We start from the raw sequence: 8,404 nt of genomic DNA, 5'->3' as shown, positions 1-8,404 counted from the left end.
GGGTTTCCATGGCAACGCCTGTGAACTACAGAGATTAAATAGTCCGCTCAGCTGTGGCTTGTGAAAAACTCATGATTTTAACTGTAAAACACATTAAAGCATAAATAATTGATTTAATATTCATTTCTTTGGTAAGTGACCATGGTATAAGCGGGTTAATGCCCTTCGAGGTGTCTCTGCAGCTGCCAGCGTGTCTCCTCCCTCCAGTGCCTCTGCAGCCTCCTCTGTCTCTGCTGCCGCCTGTGCCTCTGCAGCCACCTCCGTCTCTGCTGCCGCCCGTGCCTCTGAGGTGTCGAGAACTTCCAAGTCACAAGGGGCACAGGAATACCAAGGTATTGCTTTGATTTTTGGAAGCCACACAGTTTAAATACTGTTTTGTGCACTGTAAAATAAGCTCTGTGGGTGATGAACACTGTCTTGCAGCAAAGGGTGAGGACAGCCTTGGCTGTGGATTGTATTGTGAGGCTATAACACAGACCTGCAACCTACGACCATGTCGAACCTCCTGGACATTAGGAGACCACCCAGAGCAACAACAACTGGTATGTTCATCACAAACAACTGTATCAAAGGAATCTACCAATGCAGGACCAATACAGCCTACTGGAAATCAAAGAGAAACATAGCAGATAAAGGGGACAGATCTGCATTTGAAGAAAAAAATTAATTCTTAGTTAAGAATAACTAGTAATGACATATGCCACCCACATTTTACTCAAGCTACTTTGACTATGTAGGTCTTTTATACACACAAGCAACACCTGACCGTACAGATAATAGATTGGTCATGTTGACATGGAAAATGGGCACTCATCAGTCTACCCCTGGTATTGAGAAATTTTCAACACGCAAGAACAATATACTCATTTAACTTTTTTTTGTGTCATAGCTGGACTACATTCTAGATGATAAACGACCAAAAAATGAACTTATCATCAAAGACGGCAATACTTGCCTGACAAGGGAGAATTTCCAGACTTTGGGGCTTTGAAAGGACATGGATTCTGATATACCCAGTTTCAAGTGTTCAAAATTATAAATGAATGATACTGAAGAAATTTAGGAAATTAAGCTGTCATTGAAATGTGCCCACTGTGAGTGGAACACTAAACTATTTAGAGGTAGCATGTGGTTATTTTTGGAATTATAAACTTTAATATGTTAAACTGTTATACTTACCAAAGTACCAAAGTACATCTCTGACATGTTAGTGCCATATGAACCATCTCGGACTCTGAGGACCTCAGGGACCGGCCTCCTGCTGGTGCCCAGAGTCAGGACTAAACATGGGGAATCAGGATTCCAGTTTTATGCAGCTAAAATCTGGAACAGTCTTTCTGAAGATGTGAGACAGGCCTCTACTCTGACAATGTTCAAATCTAGGCTCAAAACAGCCCTATTTCACTGTGCATATGACTGAAAGGATCGTATCTGCACTCTTCTATTTAAAGTTCATTTTATAATGATTATTTATGTTTTTATTTTGTATTGCGATTTTAATGCATTTTCTTGTTCTGTAAAGCACTTTGAATTACTTTGTGTACGAATTGTGCTCTACAAATAAACTTGCCTTGCCTTGCCTTGCCTTGCCTTACCGTGCATATATTCACAGATTGGAAATGCTTGCCTACGCCTCTTGCAGGAGATCCTGCAGATGCAGGTACAGTTTTGAAATGGATAAAGAAAATCCATTACATAAAAACAAAAATGTGCTAATTATCAGTGCTCACTGGCCTAAATAGTCAAATTATGCTGTGATAGTTTATCATTGGGCCTTAGGAGCCTATTCACTGTGTCAATCCTCTCTTTGGATCACATATTTCTTGTGTTAATTTTGAATGTATTCTTTTTCAGGGGAAATCTGTTCATGTTGTTGACCTGCATACACCCCCAACATGGCTCCCCCCATTCATCCCACCCTTCACGGTCTTTGCCCGTAAGTAGGCTATATTTTTCCATGTATAAAAAGATAACAGAAATGGATATGTAAATGTGCTTTTTGTTTAGGTAAACTCACAAGAAATGGATGCCATTGTCATTCCTCTTTGGGTTCCTGGGCATTTCCTTTTGTGTGTAAGTTCACTTTTGTGTATTTAAGCTTATATTCGTGAAGTTGTTCATTGTAACATGGTCAAGAACTGTCCTCCACAGGCTCACTCAGGGCTTTCCTTCGCTTTATGGCACAGTAATGTTGTGTTCCGCTGTAGGATTGAAATAGAAATTATTGTTATTACTGGAACTTCACGTGGTTATGAAATGTATGTACACCATAATTTGCTGTCATTTTTTCCACTCTTTTAGTCCTACCCTTCACCTCACCCTCCATATGCTCTTCAAATGCCCCTTCTTATTTCCTACTATTCATATGCCTTTTTTTTCTTGCTTTGTAATGACAACATTTGTTCAAGACTTTGAGTCTGTTCATAACCTCCCTGTAATTCCTCTATTCTCCAGGTTATGAAGCCAATGCAGAAGGAAATTCTGTTCATTGACTATCAATATCACATGAAAAAACAGGGCTTTGGACATGACAGTTATCACAGTTGCTTAAGGCAAAAACCATGCAGTGTACTTTCATTTAGTCAAAGACATTCCCTTGACTAAGGTCTGTGATTTTACAACTGAGATTTATTTACATTTATTACTGTCTTTGGCACTTACTAAGAAAATATGTTAACTCACAATTTTCTTCTTCTCCTTTTATACCTACAGTTGTAAAATCTCAGGAAAACTTTTTTGCATGTTTGCCTACATTGTTGTTCTATTTTTAAAGGCAGTCACATTCCCCTGACTTGCCAAGTTTGGTTAGCTTGATGATGGCAGTCATGTTCCATTGACTTCTCTACAATTGTTGTCAGGTTGTTGACTGCACATATCTAAGACTGTCATACTTTTTTTTTTTTTTTTCTTAAAAACAACAGTGATCTTGCAAAGCAGCTGGTTCCAGGTCCCTGGGTTGAGAAAACAGGGCAAGACATTGAGGTAAATGTCTTTAACATTGTACTATTTCATCTGGAGATACTACTGCTTTCATGGGAATCAAGTATCACAGGATCATTCTGGTGCTGTGTCATTAGTAAGAGGGTGGCCTGCAGCGGATACTGTAACTGTATATGCTGGGTGAGAGCGAGTTGCTTAAATGCAAAACTTTTGTGCTCCCACACTAATGTCTGAACTTTGTCCACATTAATATACACACCCGTATGACCTGACTTGTCCCATCAAAGCAATGCCATTTGTTTTATTAACAAGTTGTATTTGATATATTGTGACATTTGTTTTATTCTCATGGTTCAGGGACTTCCCCAACAGACACATGCAAATGACTGTGTGGATTGTTAAAGGCCATGTTCCAACATAGAAATATACATGTTAATCATTGCAGTCATTGTGAATTGTGAGAATGTGCTCTTCCTTTAAGGACGGCATGCCAGCTCTGCGGAGATGGTGGTGTGCAGTACTGATGGAAAACATACACATGGAAGGGTATGATTGATTTACCCTTTGTTTGTTCTTTCATGTTGATTTCATTTACTGTAACATGAAAATATATCTCAGTCACAACAGCAAGGGCAGGCAGACAATGATTACCTGTTTTCTTTTGCTCATTCCAAAGCCTGTGTAACTGTTTAAGTGAATGCATTAAGAACTGTTTCTCTTCTTTTTCCTATGGTAAAAGCATTAATGGACTTAAAATTTACAGTTGATGGGCACTGGATAGCACGTTTTGTACAGTGGAACTTGTCAAAATTATGCATTCTATTGTTTCTCTAGCTGGTTGAAAGTGTCACCCTTTCAGTTTTATGACTATTTTTCTAATTGTATCATTTGTTTCCTCAGACATGGAAGAAGGTTTGCCCATTTCACAGAAGAGGGCAAACACATGGCTTCTTTCACCTGTCTTTAGACTAAAATGCATAAAAAAAAGTCTAATGAAGTGACAGAATATGTGACATCACAATCATTCCTGACTGATATGATACAATTACTTTACATGCATGTGTAATTAAGGCTTTCGTCAGAAGGACACTGCTGTCACCAATATCCCAAGAGGCAATGACAACCCGAGATGCATGTTATAATAAATACCTAGTGAAGGACATTTGTACTGTCATTTTGGTTTTTCAAGTTTCAGTAATAGTGGTCATGAACTAACGTAAAGGTCAAACTCTTGCTCCTTTTGTCAGCAGGACCCATTAGATGTGGGCAAAAACCTTACAACAATGGAAGAGCACTGCTTCTCTCAAAAGCCTTCGTAAGTGTGTAATTAATGTGACTTTATCATTCCATGTAGAGTGCGTTCATTATATGATAATAATGTTTAACGTGGAATGTTATGTCTATTTAGATTAATGAATGTGAGGACAACCCAGAGTTGCTGGAGGTTAGTGAGAAGCCATCCAAGAATTACTGACCTACAGTTTTTAAGATTATTAGTGAGAATTTTATTTTGAAATTACAGGAAGCGGTAAAAGAGGCACAGTGGGTGCGCCAGCTTCATAGTGATGACCTTGTACACTGGATGAATGGGAGCACTTCAGCAAGGAAAGATCTTGAGGTAAGTATATCAGCATGAAGAGATAATTACCTCCACCAAGGAGGTTATGTTTTCGTCGGCGTTGGTCTGTTTGTTTGTCTGCAAAATAACTCAAAAAGTTATGAACGAATCAGATGATGGTGATCAGTTAAAGCAAAGTGGATAAAATAATAAAAGTCTATCGTCTGACAGTCTCAGCAATTCCAATTTCTAATGAGACGGTGAAAATAGCGCCATGTGGTGGCCGGAAAGCACGCCTTGTTCTACTTCCTAAATATTGTTGTAATTTTAAAATTGAAATTAATGTTCTGTGGTTTTTTAATAAATAAAATTGAAAATTGAATTAAAATTGTTTGAAAAAAAACAAAACAAAACATCATATTCTGTGTTGGTACAAAATAAAAATATGAGGGGCCGTACAAGACCTAATTCATTCTGGCCCTCTCACACACATACATTCTCCTTACACATACATATATTTTCTCTCTCACACACATACATTCTCCTTTCACATACATATATTTTCACTCTTCTTTCACATACATAAATTTACACTCTCACACACATACATTCTCCTTACCCATACATATATTTTCGCTCTCACACACATACATTCTCCTTTCACATACATATATTTTCACTCTTCTTTCACATACATATATTTACACTCACACACATACATTCTCCTTACACATAAATATATTTTCTCTCACACACATACATTCTCCTTTCACATACATATATTTTCACTCTTCTTTCACATACATATATTTTCACTCTCACACACATACATTCTCCTTTCAAATACATATATTTTCACTCTTCTTTTACATACATATATTTTCACTCTCACATATATATACACTTTACTTTCACTGATACAGGAAGCTCCTCCTTAAGCAGGAAGTCACTCTTAAACCAGGAAATACATGTGCGAGACTTACTCAGCTTATCCTAACTTGATGTTAAATAGCAGACATTTACAATGATGCTATTCAAAGTTATCCTGTTTTCTTATCTGGTGCAGTTTTGCATTTTTGGAGTAAGTAGCAATGAAGATGATATTAGACATTTTTTTTAACAATGTCTTACAATGTATTGAACAACTGCATTGAGAAACTACAGATTCTTTTGTTCATGAAAGGCTGTATGGAGAACTTCGTGATCACATTCAAACCTTATCTGGATTTCTGTCAATCTCAAGATTTGTTGAGGATTCAAGAAACAGAGAAGCAGTCAATACATTAGAGTCCTTGTATGGATGTCTTCAGTGTTTGCTGACTGCTCATGAAACCAGACAAAGAACCAGGGCTGACGACAGTTATGCTCTGTTGCCTCCACCTGTCATGACTGGACATCAAGGCAGACCTAGATACAGCATTTCACAAGAGCAAATCTCTCATTTAGTATCCCTTAGAATGAACTGGCCAAGCATTGCAACATGCTTGGGGGTAAGCTGTCGGACTCAGGCACAGACAGCGGCTTGGTGTTCAGCCACTAACATATGCAACACTATCAAATGACAACCTGAACAGAGTTGTTGGTGAAATTCTTCAGTATACCACAAATGCAGGTGAACGTTATGTGCATGGGAGCTTGAGGTCACGTGGACTATGCATTCAAAGGTGGCGTGTTAGACAGAGTCTGCAAGAAATTGACCCTATGGCACAGTCCTTCAGGAGACGCCATGCAATACGTCGAGTTTACAGTGTTGCAACCCCTAATCAATTATGGTGAGTAAATTCCCAACAATACAACTTAGAGTAAATCAAGTAGCACAAAGTCAGTATCAGTTTAGGGGCGTTGGTGGCTTAGTGGTAGAGCAGGCGCCCCATGTACAAGGCTTTTGCCGCAGTGGCCCAGGTTCGATTTCAGCCTGTGGCCCTTTGCTGCATGCCTCTCCCTCTCTCTCTCCCCCTTTCACACTTCACTATCCTATCAATTAAAGGCAAGAAATGCCCCTAAAAATATCTTTAAAAAAAAGTCAGTATCAGTTTCCTACAATCCACTTGGACGTGGTGCAAGAAGTACTTTATTAAAATTAAAATAAGTGTAAAAACACTTGATTACAAGTATAAGTCATACATCAGAAGTAAAATAGCTCATTAATAAGAATTTTCTTTTAGTATTGAATTATTCATGCATAGCCTTGGCCTTGTTATACTTTGCCCCAGTGGTGGAAAGTAACTACCAGTAAGTATATTTACTAAACTTTGAGGTACTTGTATTTCACTTGAGTATTTTATTGAATGTTACTTTATACTTTCACTCCACTACATTTCAGAGGGAAATATTGTACTTTTTACTCCACTACATTTATTTGACAGATTTACTTCCTTTTCAGAAACATATTGACCCAATTGATAATATAACAAGCTTTTAAAATACAACAAATTGTTAAATGAAATTGAACACTGATGCTTCATTATTAATAATCTAATGATGTCATATATAATAATTTATCAGTCAGAGGAACCAAACACTACTATTACTGCAATACTTTAACTACAGCAAGCTCACAATACTTATATACTTTTACTTAAAATCTTTCATGCAGGACTTTTACTTAAAATTGAGTATTTTTACATTGCTGTATTTGTACTTTTACTTGAGTAAAGGATCTGAATACTTCTTACACCACTGTTCTTTCCACACAATTTACTATGATTTCAATTTCTCTCAGGCACATTGACGGAAACCACAAACTTGTGAGGTGGAGGATGGTGTTCCATGGCTGTGTCGATGGTTTTAGTCGAACCATCATCTACCTTGCTTGTCTAGACAACGACAGAGCCTCTAGTGTTTTGTCTCTATTCATTGCTGGTGTTCAGAACTTTGGAATACCGTCCAGGGTTAGATGCGATCATGGAATGGGAAACACTGGTGTTGCCCGTTTCATGCTCTACAGGAGAGGACTGAACAGATGTAGTATTATTACTGGCAGGTCAGTGCATAATCAAAGAATTGAAAGATTATGGGCAGAGCTAAATCGAGTAGTGTCATTTCATTTTGTTAATCTTTTCAACTTTATGGAGCAGCACGATGTTTTAGATTCACTTAATGAGCTCCATTTATTTTGTCTTCATTATATTTATTTGCCACGAATTCAGAGAGCTGCCACTGAATATCAGAACCAGTGGAATAACCATGGACTTTCAACACAAGGGGGGCTAACTCCTCTCCAGTTGTGGCAAAGGGGCATAGTCAACAATGCAGGAATACATAACCCAAGTATGAATGGTATTTGTGACATATACAGTGGCTTTGGTATTGATGCTAACAGATCGCTCTCAGAGTTATCGACAAATAATGTTGTTGTTCCATCAATTAACATTTCCATCAGTGACACAACAATGGATGCAGTTCAGCAGACTTTTGATCCATTTGAAGATGATGGAAATCATGGTATTGATTTGTTTTGCAACCTTGTGCATTTTCTTCGAGAGGCATTCCTAAAATCATAGCCATATTGAGTACATTAAAGGAAACAAAACCCCTCAGATATTTCTGATTTGAAAAATAAGAGCACATTAACAAAAATAGAAACGGTCCACACAGGATATTTACTTCCTGTAGTTGTGTAATGGAAATCAAAACACACTACCAATCTTTGTACAGCATTACACCTAAAAATATTGGCATATTTTTAAGTTCATTGTTGCCATTTCTTTCATTTTGTGGATCTTTGCTGTGTATGGGATGTTAAGACCTTTATCAATGTTATTCTGAGCTCAAACCTCTGTTTACATTTTACAGCCATGTTTCTTTAAATGTTCAAATAAATTGTTACCCAAAAATTATGGAACTTGTGTGAAAGCACATTTTATTGAAGGTTTTGGCTCTGGAGAACTCAATAAATTGACTGAA

At 37.6% G+C, this 8,404-nt stretch overlaps 2 long non-coding RNA genes across 2 annotated transcripts; both read left to right on the top strand.

Moving 5' to 3' along the window:
* The first annotated feature begins 421 nt into the window (after positions 1–421).
* Positions 422–1,918, top strand: LOC126385047 (uncharacterized). The gene is made up of 3 exons (XR_007569396.1): positions 422–542; positions 1,613–1,660; positions 1,855–1,918. It is a non-coding gene; the product is annotated as an uncharacterized LOC126385047 (long non-coding RNA).
* Positions 1,919–4,140: 2,222 nt separating this feature from the next.
* Positions 4,141–4,560, top strand: LOC126385054 (uncharacterized). Its single transcript, XR_007569397.1, has 3 exons — positions 4,141–4,255; positions 4,349–4,384; positions 4,463–4,560. It is a non-coding gene; the product is annotated as an uncharacterized LOC126385054 (long non-coding RNA).
* The last annotated feature ends 3,844 nt before the right edge of the window (positions 4,561–8,404 follow it).

Source organism: Epinephelus moara, chromosome 3, assembly GCF_006386435.1.
Source record: "Epinephelus moara isolate mb chromosome 3, YSFRI_EMoa_1.0, whole genome shotgun sequence".
Lineage (NCBI taxonomy): Eukaryota > Metazoa > Chordata > Actinopteri > Perciformes > Serranidae > Epinephelus > Epinephelus moara.
This window is presented reverse-complemented; position numbering and strand designations above follow the sequence as displayed.